Below are 27,398 nucleotides of genomic sequence, written 5' to 3'. Positions count from 1 at the left end.
TTATCTCCTCCACCAGGACCGCCACTACTGTTTAGAAGACTAGAAACCCACCGGCTAAACCCCCGGAACTCAATTTCATCTCTCTCCATCAAGAAATCTTCGGACTGAAACAACGATCAGAGATTAAAACTTCAATTATCCGAAGCCTATATTAATGAAGCAGTACTATCAGCCTAGTATATATTCTGGATCACTTGGAAGAGCCTTGGAGAAATCACATGCTCTAGATTGAACAAGCTTACAAATTTCTGCTTTACAATAAAAGCCCAAGCTAATTAAGGTCCTGATTTTGCGCTGATGACCCCTAGTCTTGCTATTTGTATAAAGCAGCTATCTATAGCAGGCTGCTAAATTTTGATGTATTCCCAAAAACTTTTACGCTTTTATGCTTTTACCCGTTTCTAGAGGAAAGCTGGAAAAGAAAGATTGAAAGACATCAGTCTAAACAATTATTTTAGCACTGATTGCTCATCGGGAAACTTAATTTATACTCAATACACACTCTTTTTATAGTACATAAGTTGGAAAAATATGCTCTTTAACAGAATATTGTCTCAAGTGTATAACACAGCATCTCCTCATAAACTTTTTCCGTGTTTTAAAGTAAGTGAATTTTAAAAACATTTGCATTTTAGAGTAGTTCATTTTTGAATAGTATACATCCACTGGGTATGTTTAGCACATGTAATAATGTTGAAAAAAGAATTCAAAAACTTAACATCTGAAGAAGAGCTTCAACCCAGATTTGCTAGTGTGGTTGGTTTAATTATAAACGTGACAATGTGGAATGTGGTTTACGAGGCAAATTTAAGGAAGGGAACTGCATAAATGGCACAAGAAATCAGCAATGGATATGCCACACAAAATTTACTTAGGCATTCCAGGTGAGATGTCCAAGATCAAAGGAAGGAGGGCAAGGCAAGAATCGACGAGGAATCCACAAGATAAAATCGTGAATTCAAAAGCGTGCTAACAATTCTCAATTCAAGATGTTAGAGGATCATGGTGTAACTGTTGGGCTCTGAGAGAGCCAAACTCAGGGAGAATTTAACCATGAGCTAGAATAGGAACCACAACCATGGGCTTGACACCATATCCAACCCAAAACCTTAATCAACAATTTAATAAAAACAATATCTAACACGAATGATGACAACACACAAGAATTAACGTGGTTCGGCTTAATCACCAAGCCTACGTCCACGGAGAGAAAAACTTGTTCTTACTATGAGAGAAAAAACACCACAAGATTACAACTTGATTCTCAAGCCCAACTCTTGTATAACCCTCTCACCCACTAAGAACTCTCTCACTCCTTTCTTGTATGTTTGTAGTATACCAATCTACCTATTTATAGAGAACATTACTTGGCCAAAAAATCAAATAACAATTAGAAACCAATACTAATTTCTAAACTCATATAGAGTAGGAAATAACATCTAATTCTAAACCAAATAGGACTTTACTTGACTATTACTTCAAGTAACTAAAATCTAAGTAGGAAACTAGTTACTTTCCACACCAAATAAGAATTTTACCTAAAAGAAATTAAGCCAATTTCCTAACAAATCTCCACCTTGGCGAAAATTTCTTTTAGCAAACACAGCAAACCATCCAAAAAAAAAAACTCCATTTGTCTTTTCCCACCAAGTCCTTTGGTGCCTAGCTACACACCTGAATCAATACGGTCTTGTTTTCAATTGATTCAATCGACAAATGAACGTGTGTAGCTAACCGAGTCCAACATCTAGTTGACTCGCGAGAGGGGCCTCAATTCACCCTTTTCCATAGCAGGTTTTTTCCTCTCATCACCATTTGTAATTTGGGAGCATTCTTGGATCCCCTTCCGCTCCCAATCCATTGAGGTATTCAAATGGTACAAATTACCATACTTCTTTCCCATCAACAAGACCGTCTTGCCATGTGTGATTTTCAAGACTCCACCTGCAGCGAAAAAATGGTAACCCTCGGAGCCTAACTGGCTCAAAGAAATTAGATTCCTTCGTAGATTTGGAATATAAGCCACACCACCCAAAGAATGAATCTCTCCATTCAACATTTTGATTTTCACCACTCCAACACCTTTGATTTGACAAGTAGATCCATCACCCGATAACATAAAACCTGTCTTCTTTCTTTGGAGAGTATCAAAATAATCTAACCTGGAGCAAACATGTGAAACACATCCAGAATCTAAAATCCAACCATCACGAGAAGAAGTATTATTACCTTTTAGAGATTGTGAGAATGTCTCCACCCGATGCATATCCAGCAACATTATGATAGTCATTCTCATCATTTTTCTTTCGATGAGGGCAATATCTTTTGATATGGCCAAACTCATGACAACCAAAACACTGGATTCCACCCTTTCTCTTGGCCTTTGAACCACCTGCCTTAGATTCACCGCCAAATTGTTTTCCTCTTTTATTCTCACCTCGAGCAATTAAAGCAGCTTCTAGTGTCACATCTTGGTTTGCCTTTCTTTGTTTTTTATAATCCAACAAAGAAGACTGCACATTCTCGAACTCTAAAGTGTCCTTCCCATATAACAGGGTTGTCACGACACTTTCGTAAGAATCAATGACTGAGGTAAGAAGTAAAAGGGCCTTATCTTCTTCCTCAATATCCACGCCAACCTTTTGAAGTTGATCCAAAATTCCGTTGAACGTATTCATGTGATCCATGAGACTGCCACCCTCCTCCATCTTTAGTGCATAAAGTTGCCGCTTTAGACGCAACTTATTGGATAAGTTTTTAGCCAGATAAAGCTTTTCCAATTTTTTCTAGAGGTCTGCTGCAGAATCTTCCTCATCTATCACATTATTTATGATGTTGTCCGCCACATAAAGCCGAATCGTGCTCGCACACCTTGCGTCCAACTCTTCAAACTCATCATCATTCATGCTCTCTGGCTTCTTGTTCTTTCCATTCAACGCTTTTGCCAAACCTTGTTGAACTAGAACATCCTTCACTCTTCGTCGCCAAAGAGTGAAACTTGTAGTTCCATTAAACGGTTGAATTGGAAACTGTATAGTTCCAAACCCCATGGTATACCACCACCCACTCAATTTCAAATAATTAACCAAAACCCCAACGGAGCTCTGATACCACTTGTTGGGCTCTGAGAGATCCAAACTCGGGAAGAATTTAACCATGAGCTAGAATGGGAACCACAACCATAGGTTTGACACCACATCCAACCCAAAAACCAAGTGGTATCAGAGCCGATGGTTCAGCTGGGCAGTGACTCCAGGATAAAAAGCCAGTGGGAGTGGTAAGGCGTGGCTTGGATAAGAGCAGGGAAAAAAAAATCATGCTGACCTGCAGTGAGGCAAGGGCATGTGGGCTCTTGAGCAAGAATCGTACACTCCAGATTGAAGTGGGCTTGATGGAGTGGATGGGCTAGGGAGAGAGGTCCGATGTGGAAGAGATTCACAATTGATGGGGAGATTGTTGGGATATCAAGTGTGAATCAATGTCCCACATCGAAAAGAGATGAGTAGAATGAGGAACATATGAGTGACAATGATCCATAGACCCAATGCCTTAAGGTTTTGGGTTGGATGTGGTGTCAAACCCATGGTTGTGGTTCCCATTCTAGCTCATGGTTAAATTCTCCCCGAGTTTGGCTCTCTCAGAGCCCAACAGTAACAAATTCCAAAAGCTCATAATGTAGTCATCTTTAGGCCTAAACAGCTACAGTTTTTGGCATTACGGAATCCATTGTTGATGAGATTGGGTATGCAGTTATCGGAAAGATTTCAAAAAGACATGAAAGTTGCTCTCTTCTAAGTATATTGTTTCTTACTTGTATGGGATTCTGATGTACATGAGAGTTACTCTCTTGTAAGATCTTACTTGTTCATAGAAATAAACATTTTATAGTTTTGCCTTATTCAAAACAATATAAAAAAAAAAAAAAAATCCTTCGTCTGCAACATCCAATCTCACCAACTCCTTGAGTTCCCCAGTGTGAGATTCAAGCTGGTATCTTGTGAAGGTATCAAAAGGGGGTCTTCCCTTCAAGGCCTGACCATGAGTGGATCCACTGGTGTCCCTTCAGAATTTGGCAAATTGGTAGACATTTTAGTCAACAGGGATTTCAAAGTTCAGGTGATTAGAACTTGAGATTTCAAAAAATTGAAAGGGCTATCAGTGGAAAAGGATGCAATGCCTTATCTCCAAGAACTAGAGGTGATGAGACTCAAATTAGTGGATTGGCATCGAAAACTTAAATAAGCTCCAATTCTTGGTTTGATCAAATGGGTAACGCCTTGATAATGAAGTTGCAGCATAAAGGAAGAGACAGATACCGAGAAATTGCTCAAACTTCAGAAATTAGTCATTGTAGATACGGGAAATAGAAGGAACGTCACCCAGGAAGAAAGAAAAGACTCCATGCAAAGTTTTATGCAAACAACACTATTTTGAAATTCCAATTCTCAAGCTTCCTTGATTTTTTTTGGGAACATATTATCTCTTTTTTATTTTTTATTTTTCGTAATCGTATCAGGTTATGAGTCCAAACTTTAGTTTTCTTTGATTCTCTACCCAAAACCCCCTGTTTACCTCATTGTTATCTAAGCATTTGGATTTAGCAAAAAGATGTTAACGAATGTCAAATAGAAAGTTTTGACATTATTTCGTTTGAAGCATCTAAAACTCATGAATGTCAGAGCTGAAATCATTCCAAAATATGTCACAAATCACTGTAGCATACATCACGCAATAGACGAAGCAACTAGTCTTCCAGTAATTTTACTACTATACTCATTTTAAGGCAAAGCCTGGTAAGTAGCGATCTAGCTAACACACCAACACATAATACATAGTTGAACATATCAAATCATACAATCCAACCATTGAAAAATGAAGGAATTGAGAATAGAACAACTAAATGAAGCCTGATATGCGCTTTTATAAAACCTCTCTATTTAGAAGAAATACTTGGTTGACATCAATCACGCAACGCAAATAGAGAATGCAAAACTGAAAGATAGAGGGGATATGGCCCGTGGCACACGGACAATGGAGGGCAGGAGACTGAAGACGAACACCCAAAATTTTCAGCGGCATCCAATTTTGGCATGAGAAATGCATTCAGTTCTGTTTCTTCCTACTTCACTCATCTCATTTTCCAGCATTTTTAAAAGACACTATTGCAAGCACATGTTGCCGTTGATGATGCTGCTGTTTTGATATTTCTCCCTTTTTTCTATTAATTCTCAACACTCTGTCCACTGTCTTGAATTTCTGCTTCTCTGAGGAGTTTTTTCAAACAGATACCAGCCCATCCATGGTACTTTTGATTTGGATATATGCTCTATCACTAACAATGCTACTAACCTTGAAAACATATTTTTGTGATTTGCGAGGAAATGAAGAAGCTAAGCTCGTGGGCATCAATAAGCCCAAAAGCCAACTCATTTCCCAAGTCCAACAACTCAAGTTCTTGAAGTGCTAGAGTTAGATGGACGACGACCAGAGAAGCATGACCAAGCCAATCTTACATGAGACAAGGTCAGGAGAAGATCCAATGGAAGCCCTCCAACATTTGCCCAACCTAGCCAAAATTGTGCTGAATAATGCTTATGGTGGATAAGCAAAGCATTTCAAGAATGGAGGATTTCCATAAGTCAAGAACTTAGAGCTTCAGAAATTGAACTTCAAATGAATGAGCTTGCAAAATGGCACCATGCCTTGTATCCAAAAATTGATCTTGGCACACTGCACATTATGTTTGTGAGTTGCCTAGAGGCATCCAGTACTTAAACAGGCTCCAATTCCTTGGGTTCTATAATATGATTGAGGAGTTTTTCACCATGCTACAGGATAAAGGAGTTGCGGTATATAAAACAAAAAAAAATTGCTCAAATTTCGGATATTGTCATTGGAAGCTGCGTGATTTCACATTGCTTGTTAACATTTTAAAGCTCGAAAAATTCATCAAATATTACTTATCGTGAAGGTAATGATTCAGATAGCTTTTGCGTTTCGCAGCTTTAGAGCTCATAAAATTGGAAGGCTGCTTTACTAAGTGAGCATAATGTGGATTATATATAGTTGCATGGCGCCTACGCCTAAATGAATTGATTGAGTGGATAAAAAGTCTTCAAAACTTTAACCAAACTCAATTAAGAAGATCTATTAACTTGAGATATTTGAAATTATGTTCCCATCCAGAGTCGTTACATAAAGCAAATGACAATAGTTTAAATCTTCCACCACCTTTTATGGTTGGAAGTGTCAAGTGGTGCAGATATTACACGAGTGATTCTGCGTGAAGTTTATTGTAAATTAAGATATGAAGGAGATAGAGGGTTCCATTAAGTGCCGAATTTCCTTTCAGCTTATGTTTCATGAAAAGGGAGCTTATCATTTTCCATTCTTCCCCAGCTAAAATCCTTTCCAAATTCATAAGGTTCATAATTTCTATTTGAGCTGCTTCCAAGAGCATCTCTTCTTCGGTCATCCGTTTCTCCTCGATCACCTTCTTTTTTCTTTTCAATTGGCCTTATTGTTGCTTGCCGTGCTACTTGTATTGCCTCCCTCTCAGCTTGTTTAACAATATCTCTTGTTCCATCTTTCCTTCTTCTATTTCTTGTTTTTTCTTTGTATCAAATTCGTCTTGAAGTTCCAGACTCCTAGCCGCAACGGATCTTCTGTCTCATATCCTGTGTCACTCTCTGTCCCACTTTTTATTATATTGCTATTTCTCCTTCATAAACATCATGTTTTAGTTCTTTTTTGTTTCCTTAAGATCCAATAACTGTTAATTCAGTAAAAAATAAATACAACAGTTTCAAAAAAGTAATATATAATAGAAAATTAAAAAATACAGTAGAAAATTCATAAAAAATCTCATTTTTTATGCATTTTGATTTTTTGAGTTTGTTAAATTTTGTGTATTACTGAATTAATAGTTATTAGATCTTAAAGAAACAAAAAAGAACTAAAACATGATATTTATGAAGGAGAAATATCAATATAATAAAAAATGGGACAGAGAGTGGCACAGGATGTGAGACAGAAGATCCGTTGCGACTCCTAGTTCTCCATCTTGGGCTTTCTTTCCTTCTTTCTTTAGTTAAATTAAACAAAAACAAGAAAACTTACTATTCTAATTCATTTTTCTTTTATCCCTTTCCTCTTGTTTTCCTCCTTCTCTTAATTTGGTTTTAGATCTAGATTTGTAAGTTTTCCTTTTTGCTCTTAATTTTGTGTTATGGCAGCAACATCATTATCATAGATCTGTTAGAGTATTGTTGGAAACAAAGGCTTTTTTTGTTTTGTCTTTTCTTTTCTTGGGAAGAAATGCAGAGATTTAGGAAATTAAAAAACAAAAACCGATTTAATGTTACGGTTTCCTGATTGTTGAACGAATTTAGCCGAGTCCCAACTAGCTGGTTTTTTTGATCAAGTCGAACATAAGACCTAGCCGATTCCTAGTTCAATCAGCCAAATTGGGCGGCTCGGTCCGAGTTTAAAAATGGAGTATATAACCCTTTTGTAACTTTACCTAATACCAGATGACCTCTGCTAAGGTTTCAAAATAGTCATAATACCCATTTATAATTTTATATAAAGTGAAAAATGGACGGAATTCATGATTGGTTATGATAATTGAATCAAACACACTAAAAAAATGCATATGATGGAATCATAATATCCACTTGATCCCACTATGATTTGCATGAATTACTTTATCCTACGGCTGATAATTCATCAAGTCATAAGACTTACTATTTGGATTGTGATCTTTTGTAGAAAATTTTTACGTTTTCCATGAACATATTTGTCAATTATCTTTTACCTCACATATATCAAATCATCACAGTATATTTTTTGACAAAAACTCCTAAAAATAGCAATTCAAACGCGACTTGCTTTGGTCAAAGTTGATCAACTTAATTAATGTGGCCGTTTGCGTTTTGCTTGTGATTCGGCCCACCAAATGGGCTGGACCCATAAACCCAACAAAATCCTGCTAAAGCTTTTCTATGGAAGGGTAATGTTCCCGGACACAACATATCACTCGACACACAAGAGTTGGATCTTCGGTGGCTTATGATTGTTACAACAACTCCGGAGGGCACACTGATAAGAAAGACTAACGTTTTTCTTTGGGAAAATTTTCTGCGAATTCTACGTGTAACAAGTCATTGCTGCGGGCTGTGATATTTACGCATTCATTGATGGATCTAAGGTCAAAAATTACACCACAGGCTGCATAGCAACTTGTGACAGTTTGGACTTTGGAAAGTGTTGGAAGTGGTTCATGCTCTGGCATTGGCTGCAGCCAAACTGTCACAAGTTGGCTGCATTGGCTGTTGCCAAACCTTCATTCCTGAAGGAGTAACGGATTTTAATGCGACTGTTCATAGCTTCCAAAATCACTTTGTGACTTGAAACTTTAACCCTTGTGGTTATGCTTTTGTAGCTGAAGAAGGATACCACAATTTTTCTTCAGCAGACCTCAAGGACTTTTGGAACAGAACCAAAAACCTTATGCCTGTAATCCTTGATTTGTCTGTGGGGAACTTGACGTGAAGAATCTAGGCAAAACCAACCTAGTTATGCTTGCAAAGCTAAGTACTGTGAATGCATAGATTCAAGCATTGAAGGATATTATTCCAATTGCTTACCCGGTTTTGAAGGAAGTAAATTATAAATGGTTGCAAAGGTATTTTTAGTCACAATCTCTTTATTTTATGCAACTTTATATGTATAGAAACATGTGTCTTGCACTTAATTTGGACTTGCTTCCACTTATGATTGTTTAAGGACTTGTATGGATTCTCATGTAGTCTCTTGACCCTGGAATACAAACATCTAGGCATGAATATCCATTTATCTATCTGAATTTTGAATATCCTTTTCAGATATCAACAGATGTGAGACGTCAAACCCATGTACTAGAAGATGCACGAATTTACCCGGAACTTATTCTTGTTCTTGCTCAAAGGGGGAAGAAGGTGATGGCAGAAGAGAAGGTACCAGCTGTAACAGCAGAAATCCAATTGAAGGCGTTACTCTATACTGTTATAGTTAAACTATTTGGCTTTATACTCTAATTAAACAGGCGCACATTTGCTAGCAGTACACTAGTACCTAAAAGAGAATTAACTTAATGTTTGTTTGACCAAATTACCATGATATGTAATTATGGACACCATCTCTTCAACTCTTGGTCTTTTTTTCTTTTTTTTTTTTTGATAAAAAAATTTTGGATGGATTTAACTCCAATTATCACCACGAGTCAGGACATGCTTCTAGAATTATAGGTCACTTACAGAAGTATTTATATATCACTCACCAATATAGTTCTCATATCAACAGTAGAATTTAAACACATGATCTTTTGTAAGGAAGTGACCTGTTTTTTCTTCTTCTTTAAGAATCAATGACATGAACAACGTTGTCCATTAAAACTGGAAAAAAAAAACTCTTTAGGTGTCGGGTTGAGAATGACATAGAGTGCACATTCAAAAACTAATGTTGTTAGTACATATTATGAAGGAGAGTGAGTGCATCTTTTTTTTTTTTTTTTGAGCAAATATTTGCTTTTCATTGATCAGAAAATTAGCTTATACAAGTAATCTCAGTTCCATAACTAACTCCTGATGGGTCTTAGTCCAAGCAAATTTCCTCCGGCTAGTGAACGGTGAATATATTTCCTCTATGCCATTGAAAATATCATACTTTTTAGGGCAAATTCCACTTTACCCCCCTGTGGTTTAGCGTTTTTTCACATAACCCCCCTATGGTTTCAAAAGCTATACATAACCCCCTTATGGTTTGGATTAAAGTGTCAAAGTAACGGAAATAGTCACTCGTAACGGTGTCACCTAAAATGTCAAAAATACCCTTATGTAAGGTTGAAATTTATGTATTAACCAAGGGGGGTTATGTGTATGTTTTGAAAATCATAAGGGGGTTATATGGTAAAATATTAAACCATAGGGGGGTTATATGGTAAAATATAAAAATCATAGGGGGTTAATGTGTCATGTATTTATAAGGGTAATTTCGACATTTTTAGAAGTTCCGTTACGAGTGACTATTTCCGTTACTTTGACACTTTAATCCAAACCATGAGGGGGTTATGTATAGCTTTTGAAACCATAGGGGGGTTATGTAAAAAAAGGGTAAACCACAGGGGGGTAAAATGTAATTTACCCTACTTTTTATTTTGGAATATTTCAAAATATTTATCATCTTACTAAAGTCAAAGTTACTTTTTATGTCTTTTTTCAATGTTATCCCCATCTTTATTTATATTCCATGCTAAATTCAAATTTGAAATTTAGATTTTCGAGGGAAATTTTGGAAATAAATCCATTAAAATCACCATCAATCCACTATTGTCAAAAAAGTTGGAATCCCAAAATGGGACAAACATTTCAGGGCAGAGGGAGTATGACTTTTCCACTGTTACTAAAACTTTATTGATTATTCCAATTATTGAGAGTTTCCTTTGTTATCCTCGAATTTATTATTCGTATTTCGGAGTTTCATCGATTTATTCTTTCCATGAATTTCATTCTTGAAATAAATCCTATTTACACGCTTCCGTTACCGTATCAAAACCTGTCCAGCTTGTATGGCTAATTATGTATGCACTCGCTCCAATTATGTATCAAATATTCTTGCTATTATACGTACACTTTGATTAGAACCAAAGGAAAAAAAAAAAAGAGAAGGATTTTCATGTTATAACACAGATGCATGGAAATTTTTTTTCTTTTCTTGTCTTTTTCTTCATCAAAAGGAAAAAAAAAAAAAAGAAATAGATTACAATGATGACAAAAAGTATTGCTTTATGTCGAATCAAACAACTATATTGATGAAAACTTATACTGTCAATGTGTAGAAAGATTAGGTTTTTATTATATAACGTCAATTTTCTTGCAGTTTGATTACACTATACTTGGAATTTTGTTTCTGGTGTAATGCCAGGAGGTCCCAAGAAAATGATGAGGAAAGAAGTGCCTCCTTAAATTCCTCCACATTACACAGCGTCCTTGACTTTAGATTGCACCTGAATTTGGAACTTCTGAGGGTAAACCATTTTGATAATTTAAGGGATTACCCTACACTACCTAACCTGTATTTTGGGTTTTTATTTTTATTTTTTGGTCCTGTTGAATCATAGATGAAACCAGAAATTCATCTTAAGGGGGCAAACTTGAATATACCTAAACTTATATGTATAACATAAATTATTTTAAAGTTTTTATAGTGGCAAAACTTTAAATTTAGAATATTTTGAAAATTTCTAATTTTGCAAAGTATGAAAACTGAATTTTCCATAACCTTTTGGGGGGAGGGAGGGGGAGGCCCCTCCCCGTCCCTGTGGTTCGTCTCTGTGTTGAGTTGGGAACTTGGCTCCTAACTACCTCCCTTTACGCCGAAGTTGTTTTTCGAGAGCACAACGTACAAATATTTTCAGGAATGGAGCCTTTTTCCATGGGTATAAACAAGTTGAAATAAGGTAAAATCAAGTTTATATCTTTTTCTTACCTCCCACTTCTTTTCACATTTTTTTCACTCCCAACTATCAAAATAGTGAGGAAAACTCCAACAACTCTCCCCAGGCTATTGGGCAAAATTAAGTTTATCTCTACTTCAATTTACTCATCAAACTTCAAAATTATTCTATTTTAGTCATTCTATTAGCATAACTATGTTAAATCAAATAAATAAACCGAAGCAATACTACTCAAAGGGCAAATGGTGGATTGGACCACAAGAAGAATGTTCAATAGGTAAAATGACTTTGCCCAGTTCAGTGACTATTAGTGCACTTGGCCCTCAAATTAAATAGAGTAAAAAGGAACATTTCAGTTTAGATGTATCAAATTTAAATAGAGAAAGTAAATGTATAATTATATTAGAATACTCTGCAATAATAAAGTCACCACGTTATTGAATTTTCGCAATATACCTTTTTTGGCTTATGTCGCTATAATCCTATTGGTAGGCCATAAGGACATCATTCCTACCAGGAATAAACAAAAAAGAAAAGGATTAAAAAAAATAAAAAGAAAAAAACACAATGCACCATCATTGCCAATACATTTGTTGTGGTCTGTCTATCCAACAATTTTTACTTTGGGATAATTTTTGAAACCTCCCCAGAGGTTAAGGTTTTTATAACAAAATTAATTCATTTAGAACAAGTAACATTAAAAAAGTACCTTAAGGAGAGAGATAAAACTTTTATTTCATAAATACCCATTATGCGTATATATAAGTTGTATTAGTAAAAGAATAAAAATAATTAAAATTTAGAAACAATTAATACACATATTTCATCACTTAAAAAGTTCATGTTTAATAAATTAGGCAATACAAATAAATAATAAAGCTACAGCAATGATCACAAGATTCAATAAAAACACACTAGTCATTTCTTTTGACATGATATTTACTATTACTCTTGTGATTTTGAATAGAAAAAATTTTCAAATTTTGCCTTTTTTTTCCTTCATTCTCCTTTACTAATATTTAATGATCAAGTAATTAGAGCACTAATTAACTATTAGTAACTAATTAATGAAAATAATTGTTAAAAATTTCTTTAATAATGATCAATGACTTGTATTTACAAAATAGCATCAATTGATATACCTAATGAAGGAAAGAGAGAAAAGAAAGGCAAATTTTGAAAAATTTTCTATTCAAAATCACAAAATTCATAACAAACATCATGTTAAAAGAGATGACTAATCTGTTTTGCTGAATCTTGTAATCATTAATGTACTTTTGTTGCTTATTTGTGTTGTCTAATTTATTAAATATAAACTTTTTGAGTGGTGAAATGTATGTATTAATTGTTTCTAACTTTTAATTGTTTTTATTCTTTTACTAATACAACTTATATACATGTATAAGCAGTATTTATGGAATCAAAGTTTCATCTCTCTCCTTAAAGTACTTTTTTAATGTTATTTTTTCTAATTGGACTAATTTTATTATCAAAACCTTAATCTCAGGGAAGGTTCGTATAATTTTGCAAACTTCAGGGGGGGTTTCTGAAATTATCCCTTTTACTTTTGATAGTGTTATAACTTTTTTTTTTTTATATATATGAGAAAGAAAGTAGTCTCCAAAAGAATCTATCTGCAAACTTTTACAAGCATCGAATAACCTAACTGTTTACCTTTTTTTAATTTTTTGTCAAGTATTTAACAATTTACTAGTACTACCACTAACAAAACAAAACAACGCTATCTTTATGTACAGAATCTCAAACACTTGAAAAAAAAAAAAATACCAGAGGTTTCTAAAATTATCCCTTTTACTTTTGGTAGAGCTATAACTTTTTTTTTTATATGAGTAAGAAAGTGGTCTCCAAAAGAATCTATCTGCAGAACTTTTACAAGCAACGAATAACCTAAACTGTTTACCTTTTTTAACTTTTTGTCAAGTATTTAACAATTTACTAGTACTACCACTAACAAAACAAAACAAAACAACACTATCTACATGCACAGAATCTCAAACACTTGAGAAAAAAAATACCAGAGGTTTCTAAAATTATCCCTTTTACGTTTGGCAGAGCTATAACTTTTTTTTTTTTTTTTTTTATATGAGAAAGAAAGTAGTCTCCAAAAGAATCTATCTGCAGAACTTTTACAAGCATCGAATAACCTAAACTGTATACCTTTTTTAATTTTTGTTAAGTATTTAACAATTTACTAGTACTACCACTAACAAAACAAAACAACACTATCTACATGTACAGACTCTCAAACACTTGAAAAAAAAAATACCATCATCCATTTTCCAGTCCATGCTGAAATGCCACTTGCTATGAATTTTACGATACATTCCTCAGGCTTGCAAGCTGGAAGGCAACTGCTGCTAACATTTACTTCCCCTGCATTTCAATATTCGTACAATTTGCAATGTTTTTGGTTTATACCAAACCGGAGCTCTTAAAGTCTTAATTACATAGTTAATACAGATTACACACAGCTATGAGGGAGATGACCTCAAAGATTGTTCTTGTGTGTGGATGTGAAACCCAAATTTAGGGTTTTAATAATAATTAATACGTGCAGAATTACAGAATTAAAGGAACAAAATAATCACTCAGAATATATTTATGTGGGAGAGAAGAAAATAAGTAATTCACAAGTCAAAAATTAGTTTGACATGGGAAGTTGATTTTGGAAGAAAATGTATTTGTTGATGATGTAGAAATTTGTGAAATATGTGATATGGATGAAAATTTTGATTTGCATATATTATTTGGGTGATTAATGAAAAAAATATGTCAGTGAAATTTTGATTTGCATATCTTGTTTGGAGAAATTAGGAGTGATAAATTTGTTAAAGAAAATGAATGTGTTAATTTGGTAAAAAAAAGAAGAAAATTCTGATTTGGTATATGAGGAAAAAATGATTGTTATTGAAAATTTTGTTGGCTTGGACTTTCTTCAAGGTAATGAAAAAATATTTGATTTGATTGATATGGACTTCATTGCTGTTGAAAGTTTTTTGATGACATAAACTTAATTCGTGGTATGAAATTTTTGGATGATTGTGGTAATAGCTGTTCTGAATTATTTGATGGTGATAGTTTTGATAACAAAGTAATCTATAATTTTATATTCTTGGATACTTATATTGGTGGTAAATATAATGATTTTGATGATAAACTAGTTCATATGAATGAATATTTTGATCGAAAAGAAATTGTTGAGCAATTATTTGTAAAATACAAAGTTCGTGTGAAGATGAAAGTAAGTTATAAGGTGTTACACATTGTTTTTATAGTTATAGAGTTTTCAATGACGATTGTCGTTTGAGATGGAGTTAAGTTGGACATGTCTCAATGAAGAATTTAGTTTAAAAGAGACAATATTAGCAAAATAAACCAAGCTTAAAAGTTTCTATTTATTTATTTACTAGTTTTATTAGAGTCAGGTTTTTAGTAGCTATGTTATTTAGGAATATGTGTTTGATTTGGTAATTGTTCGTGCAAGTGATTTCTTATTTTTACAAGTCTTAATGGGCTATAAATAAGACATTAGTTAGGACATTTTCTCAAGGAGACTTGAATGAAACACTACTAAATAATAATATGAAAATTTCTATTTTTGAAAATTAATTTAATATGTCAACATGAAACCAAGCTATTTTATTGTTAGTTACCTAATTGTTAAAGAACTATTATCTTAGCATATAGTTTCCTAAAGTTCTAGGCGGTTAGATACACGTCAAGTCCGAAACCGCTTCATTAATCCATTTCCTCATTTTTACTGATGTAGAGTTGTCGGTGTTCCGAGTCCATGTTTTTTCAATCCCATCACCTTCAATTTATTAGCTTCTCTAAATGCCAACTAGTACCAGACTTTCACTTTCACAAATCAATCACAAAGAACAATAATATGATGAGAATTTTCAATTTCTTCAGTATCATCAAAAATATCAACAACCACGAGATTTTTTCATTTCTTCAATATCACCAAAATATCAACAATCACAAGACTTTTCCATTTCTTTAATATCAATAACCACAACAAGATCATTTTCTTTGATCACTGTCCAACACACAATCTTTTTCTTTGATCACTGTCCAACACACAATAACAGGACAGGATGCTTTTTCTCACATCTCTGTTCAATTAACGCCAATTTTTTCCCCTAATTGTCAAACAACTTGAATACTCCAAGATTCAATTCAACGGCCCAAATTTATGCGATGTTCAAATACTTCAACTCTTCAAAAAAGTCCACACTTTTAATTAGGAAGATGGCCTAGAAGATTGTGCTTGGGCACTAAAAGCTTCTCAAGATTGTTCTTGGATATGGAGGAAGATCTTGAAAATAAGAGGATGCCAGTATGTAATTGTAGATGGTGCAACAACAAATTCTGGATTGACACCTGGCTTCTTATTGGAACCTTGTACAAATCCTTCTCGGAAAACCTCCTATACAGCTGTGGGATTAATAAGGAAACCCCCGTCTCTGCTTGTATACAGGGTAGCAAGGAATTGGATATGGCCCCGAGGTAGGAAAGTTACTGCTGAAGTCAAAAGGCTCCAACAAGCAACTCCAAGGCACTTTGTTCTTGTGATTGAGTCTCCTGATGAAGTCTTTCGGAGAGGCGGCAGCAGTGGAGTTTACACAGTAGAGTCTGCTATAAAGTTACTGAGAACTTCTGCAGTGTGCAGTAGAATGGAAACTACTAGTTTGGGGAAAAGAACACGTGCCAGAATACTCGTTTATAGCATGGCTACCATGTAAAAGAAAATTGGCAGCAAAAGATAGTCTGGTGTGCTGTGGTATCGGGCTGACAAGTGATGTGAACTCTGTCATGTTGCTCCGGAGTCCATTGATCTTTTTTTTTTTTTTGAGTGCATTGTGTCTGCAACTATGTGGCAGAAATTACAACGAATGCGTCTCACATATAGAGGGCACTACTATTTAGCCATGGAAATTAGTTGGATGAATCAAAACTGGAAAGCAAACTCATTCAGTGATAAAGTGAAGAGATATATCTTTTTGTTGCTTTTGTATATCATCTTTGGAGAAGCCGTAACCACGCTAATTTCCAGCAAGTTCCTGTATCTGCAGTAACTATAGTGGAGGCCGTCCTGACCTCTGTTTGTGAGATAGTGGCAAGTTGGAGTAAGGTCCCATGTAGCAAGGAAAATTGAGCTTTTGTCTGTTGAGTTAGGACTTCCATTTTCATGCTTCGCTTCCAGTAGACATTAGTGAAATTGTACAAGGATAGGATGCTGAAGTGTTTGGCTACTGTTGTACAAATTACACGCTGATCAATAAAAAGAATGACTTTTGCTCCGAAAAAATAAAGGGGAAGATGACCTCTTCGCTCTTTTGACAGGAAAAAATAAGGGCTCCTCAGAAGCATTTACCATAGAGTGACCAGAGCAAGATTATTAGTAAATACAAAACCGTGCAAATTTTTTACACTACTATAAATCAATCCCCACAACAAGTACCAAATATTCCGACATCGATCATCAACTAGCAGAGTATTAATCCCCAGATATAAAAACATAATTAGGCTTTCTAGCAGTAAGATTGAATTTCTTGAGTAGTGTGTACTTGTCTGGCATATGAAACGTCAGAAATTCAGATATTCACCTCAGTTACCTGAAGAATCGGATTCCAATCCCAGGACTTTTTTTATCACTGTACCTCTCTTAGGAGGCAAAGTCTGTTTTTTTCTACTGGTTCCACCGCCAGAGTTTCCTTTTCCTGAGCCATTAGTGGGAGGATCTAGAGAGGTATTTTTGCTGGTAGCTCCATCCTTCTTGGCCTCGTCCATCTTCAGTTTGGCAATTCAAGTCACTCCTCTGTAGCCCTCTTCTGCGGTATTGCTCTTGTGAACATTTGAATAACTAGTCTTGCTTGGCCAATTTAATGTGCAGCAAGCACACTTAGGTGGAGTGCTGCATGAATTGACATGAGGGACAAGGTGTTCCCCACTCTAAGCATGCGCGATGCTCTGGGCCAACCTGGGTAAAATTTAGTTACATTGAACGTGTACAGTTTTCCTTCATGTTTTGTTTTGGGTACAAAAATTGACTGGCTATGATCTTTATTCTCGGGTGCATTATCAAAATTTAGTATTGAAAATAAGTTATTGACATGGCTTTACATTCTATCCAATTTGGTACTTTGTCGGTAACTAATACTTTTCTCCCTTTGTCTTTGTTCTTTCATGCTTAGTTCCCAAGGGAAAAGAAAGAAGCACTTTGTCTTTGTCCACGTCATAGTCAATTCTTTCCATCTAATCCACCTTACCCAAAAGGAGGAACCTTTTCACGAGATATAAATCCAAAAGCTTGCAGCTGAATGATGGTCAAAAATCCTATTCCTTGTTCTTGTGAAACACTTTTTTTTTTGCAAAATATTCATATCAAATTTAATTTTTGAAAATGGTAATCTTCGATGATTTTTAAAACAGATCTAACGAGTTCAGGTTTTATTTCTTGGAGTAACTTAATTTAAAGCTGTGCTTTTCTTTCTTTCTTTTTTTTTTTTTTTTGATGATCCATGACCCATATAATCCAAGAAAGCAAGAGAGTGGAAAGGCCTTGAAATTCAGAAATTATGACGTCATAATTGTTACATCATCTATTTTGTCTCATTTGGGGCCCAGAATGCTTTTCAGTAATTTACTCATATCCCCACATGCTATTCTTTTCAACAATGACCAGTGCCCGTTATTGCTGAGAGGAGACTAATGGATGTCGCAATTTTTGGACCTTTGCGGATTGATGGATGATGGATTATTAGTTTAGTGTCCTAGTCTGAGGTCCCTGTGAAAAATACATAAAGCAGATAAAAATGGAATTAATTAAATCATGAATATTCATTTTTATCCTTCTTTTTTTTTTGTTTCTAAATTAAAATGAAGGCCCACTATTATTTTTATTTTAATTATAATTTGATTTAGTACAAATAACATTCTAATGAGATTGTATTTCCTTTTTATTACATTTCTTTATATATTTGCATTCTAGATTAGGAGTTTTTTTTTTTTGTTTTGGGATATTTATACGAAGAGGAAAGAAAGGCCATTTATGGTTTAATATTTTTGAGGGGCCAAGACATTACTTTTTCTATTTATGCTTTTTATTGGCAATGAAATTAACAAGAGATTAACACTCCAAATAAAACTATGACACTGGAGTCTTAGTGTGTCTGTCTGCGTGTATCAGGATACATTTGGCAGTCTTTCCCTTTGAATTATGAGTCTTTCAAATAAAACACTTTTCAAATGTTCATTTGACACATTTTTTTTATTACGGTTTTACCTTACACACATCACATTGTTATAACATACATTTCTACAAAAAAAAAAACCCTCAAAAATTTCAGCCAAGAATATATTTTGGTACAAAAAAAAAAGCCCTAAAAATTTCAGTGATGAATTCCTCTTTTATATATCCAAAAGATTTACGAGGAAAAGAAGATGATACATACTGGGCGCTACAAATTGGTACATGACCAACAACAGAAAGCGTCTGATAGCACATGTTATAGATGTAAGGGACATTTTTTCTAGGTATCATTCGTATTTGTTCTTCTTTATTCTAGAATATTAGAATGGTCATTTTGTCCATGTGATATGTACTTAAAAGTACCAAAGAAAAATCATACACAACAGTCAAAAGTAGGAATCAGTGAAGCGAACAAAAACCTTTACTAAGCATTTTGGGAAATTTCGGCTGCTTGGAATAGAAATTTGATGACAGGAATGCAAAGGTAAAATGTTACTAATTTAGGATCTGTGTTCTCTACCGTACCGTCATATTTATAACTCAGTCACAAGTGTGATTACCGAGTACAATTCAATAGATTATTTATAGGTTGAATAGATGAGATTGAGTTTGAGACGCAAATTTAAAAGAGGGACAACATTATCTTATTATCTACATTTAGATTGTTAGTGGTCACACTAAACTATTTAATCGACAATTTGTCTAACGGATATCCATAGAACCCTTGTTAAAATATGTTTTAGGTGTTATATTTTTAGAAATAAAAGATTAATTAGAAAAAATAAATAAATACAAGAAAAGATAAGTAAAATTAAATAGAAAAAGTATATAAACGTAAGAAAGACTAATAATTATTAATATGTATATATATATATAATAAATTAGATAAACACTAAATATATTAATGAATGTTCTAAGGATATCTCTTAGAAAAACCCTTTAATCGAAATTGACAATCATAGAACCCCACGTCCATTGCCAACAGAATGCAAGAACTACTAATGTCGACGAAAATGAAATAAGTCTTACGTAGAGTTGAGGTCCCACCTTCAACTAGGCATGTCCTCAAGTGACAACGTTGAACACATGGGCGGCGGAACTTATGAAAAATTAACTTAACTTTTTCTTCCTAGAAAATTTGAAAATTTTAAATAAATTTTGTGTAAATTTTAACTTTTATCCTGACAAAAAATTGATAGTATTTCAAGTTATATATTTAAATTTTAGTTGAATTAAGTTTGCTCCTCTAAAAAAATTTTAGTTCCGCCTAACATATTGCCTGCATGTACAAAATTACTTCTCAATTTACTTATGCATGCATCCACAATAAATCCAAAGCCTAGCACCTCGATATTGTCCTTCATGTCTTTTATTTACTAGTCTTGCCGCGTTGTTTTTGGCAAGATGATTCAAAGTTTAGGACTTGAAAGCAGCTTTGGTAGGTTGACATAGTTTCAACTGGTATTTCTACAAAGCCTGGTTGGATATTTGTGAGAATCATATGAATGGCCATATAGGAATCCGTTTGAAAGACAGGAATATGCTGTTTTCTCCTCCAAATGGTAGGGGATCCACAATATTACCACCGAAAATCAATTATTACATGCAATTACAATTGTTGCATCCCTGTATTCAGATATTTTTTCTAATTAACTATTAATTCTTCAAAAAAAAAATTAACCTCTGAATTCCTTTTTAACGGATGTTCAACAGACACTAGTCAACAAAACCAACAGATAAAAAGAAAAGGAAAAGAACAAAAAAGGAATTTTGGGAGGATGTACAGTTCGGCACTGGCAAGTTGGAATAGAGTATGAATTTAGAAAAAATGTCAAGTAATACGTCTTTATAGTACCTTTATAAAGGAAACATCTACCCAACACTCCCAATACAACACGACATGTAGAAAAATACAGCAGTCGTTCCATATGGTCTGACTTGTGACCTATGAAATGAACATACAAAATACTTTATTATTGGTCGAATGCAAACATCAGTCCATGAATTTAGTGTACTGTACTTAGTATTCATGTATTTGTCCTTCTCAATTCATGAATCTCACTAAATCAAAGTATGTTGTCCCTCCCTTTTTTCTTCTTTTTTTTTCCCGGTAAATTGAATTATGACTAGGTTGAAACTTGAGACCTCAGTTCGTGAGCAATGGTCATACCTCCATACCATTGAGCCAAAGCTTATTTGTCTCCTCTCAATTTGTTTTTTCTCAGATGTTGTCTTAAGTGACTTTTTCAACACAAGGTATGATACTACTTAATTTATGCTTAACTTAAAATACTTTTCTTTTAAATCTCTCATATTCCATGAACGTAACGAATTACATCCCAATTTATTTGTGCAATCTCAATTAATCCAAAATCCAGCATCTCTATGGTGTCCTCTCTTTTTGCTTTTTTGTTTTCTGTATTGGTAAATTAAATTGACTCAAGGCCTCATACTCGTCAACCATGTTTTTGGCTCCATTCCATTAAGCTAAAGTTCATTGACTTCTCTATTGTCGTTTCAATTTGTTGTTTTTCCGGTTATGTGAAATTTTGGGCAAAGATGGCCAACCAGAATAGGAAAGCAGATTGTTGGTCAGTTGAAGTACTTTCTATGGTACTTTTATGCTAGTAGCATGTTTTTTATTTTACCACAATGATCATAGGGGAATCTGTGTACATATGTTTTTTTCTCCTCTAAATGTAAGGGATCCATAATATTTTTAACAAATAAACAAAATAAAATAAAACTGAGAGATAATGAATAACAAGGAATTTGAAAGATATGACACTACTATTAGGAAAGTTCAGTTCGAAGAAGTAGGAAAATATGAACCCTTTATTAAAACAATAGTTTCATACAACACCTTAAAAGAAATAGTATACATTCACCAGACAATAATACAAGTATACAACAAGATCAATAGAATATCACAACAAAATATTTATCGTTGAATTGCAAACTTTAATCCATAAATATACACAAGCAAACTACAAGAAAAACACGTTTAATTAATCATTGTCTTCATCATCTCTAGGCTTTATCTTCTTCTTGTCATCCTTGAAAACTTTGGAAGAAGACTCAACTATTTTCTCAGCCATCATTCGCTTTACTGACTTCGTCTTTGCCGGAATTAGGCTTCCACCTTTGTTTCCTTCGCCTCCTTTGCCTCTTTTCTCCTGGTCAGCCATCTCTCTCAAAATGCTCTCTTTTCTAGCAATTTGATTAACCTCGTTTTGATGCCTGACCACCTCTAATCTGAAGGTATTTATACAGGGAAAATGGGAAATTTCTATACTGTTTCTGGTTTTTTAGTTTAGCATTTCTTCTTCTTCCTTCTGTTTTAACATTTGGTTTTTTGGCGTTGTGGCACAATGGTCCTGTGGAGGTGCAAATGAATGATGTAACTATTGTTTGTGATGGTGTGGTTGTGTGGTGGTGTGTGGATTTTGTGCTTATGGGTGAAATTTCCATAATTCTGCAGGATTGCGTGGCCGGTGAAACCATGGAGGCAAAATGCTACCTATATGAATGACAAATTGAATGAAATCTTGCGATTTGATCCAAATAATAGTTGATCAAATAATTTTTATACAAAGAAATTACTAGGAATAAATGATCAAACCTCCTTGATAGTGCCTATTGCGGGTTTATGGCAATGAGAGAAAACCAATAAGAAATTCAAATCACATCCCACAATACAGATAATATATTTCTTCATTTCTAAGTGATCATAGGAATGGGATCTTGAACATTGAATTTTTATAATGGAACTAATTTTCAACGAATGAAACTGCTTAACAAGACCGACTTAAATATTCCCAGAGATTTCATCCATGTATAGGACCACATAGCTGGTAAAGTATGCAACTTTTGCTCTGTCCGTTGAAGTCAATTTGGTAAAAGTAAAAATTCAATTGGAAAACATAATAAAATTGTAAAAAAAAAAAAAATTGTGGTATAAATCAGCACAAACGTATTTGCTTGAACCTCCAAAGTAAAATAATCATCCTAACTATAACCAGTAATTAGCAGGAGAAAATAATAAACATTCTGGTCAATTTGTGTTACCATTCTTGAGAATTGGAGATCAGGAGAACTGGTCAAAATGGTCTATTCATGGTGTAAAATGCTGCGATATACGTGTCAGGAGATGTATTACTCGGACATCATCAGGAGGATTGTTATATTTGTGTTAGTCCGTAAACAAAGTATCTTTGAGGTTGAATATCGAATGCGTTGAAAACATAGATGGACACACACACGCAATATGTGTGTGTGTGAAAACATATATATATACTAGAAACTTTTTCGGCTGTGCAAGGCACAGCCAATGCCCAATGTGTTGGGCTAAATATGCAGGAGAGGTATTTGGTTTTCCTATATAGATGTATGGAGATGCATATCATAAATTTTAAACATAAAAAATTAAACTACTTGTTTGGAACCTTAAAAAATACTGATCTGATTAGATGATGATTCATTTAAGTTGAATAGAACGTCTAATGATGAAATTGTTGTGCAGAGAATATAGTTGACAGCATACAGAATGTAAACCATCCTCATTGGACCATTTACTCATTGCAATACTTGCACCATTTTATATGTGCTAGCATTTCTGGTTGTAGTTACCAGCTTAACTTCTATTTTTTCATGAGCACAAAAAAATCTTGATTCGTACAATGGCTCATTCACTCAACGCATAACCCATTAACATGTTTGAACTGATTCTATCTTCCCAATTTAGAGCAAAAACTAAACTATCTGTCCCCTGGAAATCATTTCACTCTAGCAAGTGAAGGACCTCAGGAGTAACAACAGCAACTTCTGATTTCAACCACTCAAAGCATGGGCACAGGCCCCAATAGAACCTAGCCGGATAGTCCTTGAGATAAACCTCTCTACCGTTTCCGATAATATAGAAACTGAAAGAGCAATTATGATGGGCCATAGTCACACGAGTGACTGGGACAACAGAGATGATATGTCTCTCACTATAAACCTCGCAGTATGAGGGACCGAAGCCCTTTCTGCAGTTACTTCAGAGGAAAACTTGTTGAGGAAGAATGAATCGGCAAAAAAGGCAGGAGTGCATTGGTAGGCTTGGGTATTGCACAACTGGATGCCTTGCACTCTTTGGAAAACATCGTCAGGAACTTAGCAGCTCTACTTGTTGCACTCACTTTCTGAGTTGAAAGTGTCTTCCTGGACAGCCAAAAACACAGACAAAATGCATAATCGGTACTTAAAACAATTATGTTTTCCTTTATTTCTCCATCATGGCACAACTATGAGGCAAATTGAAATAGGCAAACAGCATAACTTGAAGGAATGCCATGCAAGAAACAACAAAACTGAAACAATAAATCTTGTGGACAGAGTGATTTCACATTTTCTGGTCGGGTTCACTAAAGCTCTTTTAGCTTTGGTAGGGATCTCAACATAGCATCCAAACGCATAAATCACAAGCCAAAGTTGTTGTAGGCTTAAGTGACCTAGTACGCATGTCCACAGGGTGTACTTGGCCATCCATGACAATTACTTCAAAGGAGGGTTTCAAGCCTAGCACATTTAAGTTTGTCCAATGAAGATTCTGTGAATACTTGACTTGCCATTCTTGAATGATCTTGAATGAACCAACAGACTTGCCATTCTTGAATGAACCAACAAACTGAAAAAGTAGTTATAAAATTATTCTAAAGAAATCAGATGGCACTGCTTCAATATCTGGCCCTGAACTGACTGTCCAATGGATCATGGACTAAATGGCCCTTACCTGTGAGGAATGTGCATAGGGACCAACTTTTAATGACAAACTGAACCCCAACTTTTACTTAGTTATGTTCTTTTAGCATTTTAACAATTTTTCTCCCAAAATGCTTCAGGCTAGATTCAAAATCAATTTACCTGTCATGATAACAAGTTCATTTAGTTATGTTCTTTTAAACTAAATCCAAAATGTTCTTTTAGTTATGTCCTAAAGTCTGTAAGAGATATGGCATGCCAAATATATTGTGCAAAACAACATAGGCCATACCATCTCATAACAGCCACTTTGCGAGTCAAAAGAGAACCACCACCCATGCACGTCACACATTTGATAGGCCCACAAGAACCACAAGTTACTCAAGGCACCATACACTTCCCATTACATTTTAAGCATCTGCATGGAGATTTTTCGACAAGCTATCAGCTAAATAGAAAAACTTATATCCGATAACAATAATTGCAGAGAGAAAGCTGCTAACGATCAAGATGGGCCTAACATAGCTAAATTGTGAAGTGTGTAACTTTCAGTTTATGGTATGAACTCTCCCTACAGATACAACAAAGTCAGAGTATGGAATACAACTTTACATTGTATCAAACACATCTCTGAGCAATTAGACCCCTCCCATAGCACGCAGGACAATGCATCATTTTATTTTCTTATTTATCTCCCAAAGGCAGAGCATTATTCTTTTCAGAACTTTCCATTGCAGGAACCTCTGATAAGCCTATGTAATCATGTTCCTCAAAAGGCATAGACATCAAAGTTATTTTTAAGAAATCTTAGCTCAACCACAAAAAAGATTCTGGAAAAGTAACTAAAAGATGAAGAGTTGAAAGTATACATGGACCAAATTGAACTTGAAAGGCATATAAAGGTTGAAAGAATGAACAAAATTTTTCAAAAATCAAACTGAAAGATCAAAATTAAACTTCCATCTGACATCTATCACCAGCAAAAATATAGTGAACGTCAACATAGAATGAGCAACATGAGATCAAGATCAGAACCAAAAAAGGTCGAAAAGGAAAGATAAAGTGCCCTAGAAAACACAAAAAGAATTGGCCGTAGAAGAAAAAAAGGATATAGAGCAAAATAGAATTTACCTGTGTAATCTTTCTCTCCATGTTTTCTCTGCTAATTATCCCAAGTTTCATATAGACATTTCATCAAACGCTTGATAGTCATTAGTCTATGAGATTTCACATACTTGACTTGTTTGAACATCTGTATTTGCTTGCAACCAAAACAAACACCACCAACCAAAAAAAAAACGCAAACATCAGAACATCATTTAATAAAAAAGATGAGAAAAAGAAATAACAAAATGAAGAACATCTAATAAAAAACTTAAAAAAATGAAACAAACCTTGTCAACGAAGATAAAATCCAAAAAGAGACTATGATCAATAATGTGTATACATTAGTTTCTTTATTTATCTACTATTGTTATTTGTTATGTAAAGAAATTAACAAAAAGTAAAGAAAAATCTGTCTTACCCAAGAAGGCACCAGAGAAAAAGCAGAGAAGAGCAAGGTGGGATTTTTTGTTGCTCCTATTTCCTTCCAATAGTAAAAGCTCAGATTGCAAGACAAAATAAGGAGTGATAAATATGTATGTTCCCTTTCTGATTCCATATTTCCCCAAAATGTAAAGACCTAAATTGCTAAGAAGCCTATCTGTCATCATAACTAGAAAATCGATCAAATCTGAAAAAATGTCTTTTTTGCAATAATCACATGATTGAGAGATGAGAAGAATAGTCCAAGAAACGGGAACAATGAAAAGGAAAGGAGGATTATCATCTTTTGTGGAACAATCCCACAGTTCGGATATCGATGGGCAGCCATAATTGACTCTTTGTGGGAGAAAAGAAAGCTGAAAGAAAAATTAACGGGAAACAGCGAGAGACAGAAAGGAAGAAGAAAACAAAAGATGATGGGCTAAAGTTGTAAAATGAAGTAGAAAGGGAGTGTTTTGCTTTCCTGCCATCGGTGCACTTCCAGATTTTTATTTGACTTTTTGACTCCTATGACTTCTTGTCTTTGAAAACGGAGACAAAGAAGTGAAGAACAACAGAGATGATGGCAACTACGTCTAAGAAAAGATGACAACTGAGAAATAAAGCAAAAGACTATTCGCGAGAAGTCAAAAATAGCCCTCAACAGTAAGTTACTGTTTTGGGGCTAGTTATTGTTATCTGGGCAAGATAGTAATTTCATATGAAAAGACAAAAATAACTTCAACAGTGATACACTGTTCGGAGAACTAATCAAGATGCTCAGGGCATAAACGGAAGAAAATTTTTCTCCCTTCCCTCAGCCTACCACGTGGCTAAACCTGGGAGTAGAAGTCTTAGCTTTTTATATATATGTAAGATATATATATATGTATATACACACACGTGCATGCGCACATACACACACATACATATACATACACATATATATATATATGTCTTAGTACACAGGTAACACAATTTTGATATACTTTGCATCACATTTCATCTCAAAACTCTCAATATCGACACATAAACTCAAGGGACTATAACAGAAGTGCAGAAGTTCAAGAAGTTATGTCGAGCAGAGGAAAGTTAGTAAAAGTAAGGTGAATTGAAAAATGCATATAGGTAGTAGTTAATAGTGTGCATAGGAGTTTTTTCCTAGACTAGGGAGTATATTTGGTCATGTACCAAATTTGTACAAACTTCTTGAGTATCAACCAAAAGTTATGCTTATGTCTTAAAAAAAAAATACTTTTCAAACTTAAAAAATTGGGGACCCGACATTTAAAGTTAAAACGGTTGATTGATGGTAATTTGATGGTAAATTTCTGATAGTATTTAATTTATGTAATA

General features: G+C 34.5%; 1 long non-coding RNA gene across 2 annotated transcripts; it reads right to left on the bottom strand.

Moving 5' to 3' along the window:
• Nucleotides 1–23,317: 23,317 nt before the first annotated feature.
• On the bottom strand, nucleotides 23,318–26,613 carry LOC140015534 (uncharacterized). Of its 2 annotated transcripts, XR_011822183.1 has the most exons (4): nucleotides 26,041–26,613; nucleotides 25,647–25,767; nucleotides 24,808–24,933; nucleotides 23,318–23,975 (listed from the first exon to the last, which is right to left on the bottom strand). It is a non-coding gene; the product is annotated as an uncharacterized lncRNA (long non-coding RNA). The 2 variants fall into 2 exon arrangements; XR_011822182.1 differs by having other exon boundaries at nucleotides 23,318–24,933; nucleotides 26,041–26,611.
• Between the last annotated feature and the right edge of the window lie 785 nt (nucleotides 26,614–27,398).

This window comes from Coffea arabica, chromosome 10e (assembly GCF_036785885.1).
Source record: "Coffea arabica cultivar ET-39 chromosome 10e, Coffea Arabica ET-39 HiFi, whole genome shotgun sequence".
NCBI lineage: Eukaryota > Viridiplantae > Streptophyta > Magnoliopsida > Gentianales > Rubiaceae > Coffea > Coffea arabica.
This window is presented reverse-complemented; position numbering and strand designations above follow the sequence as displayed.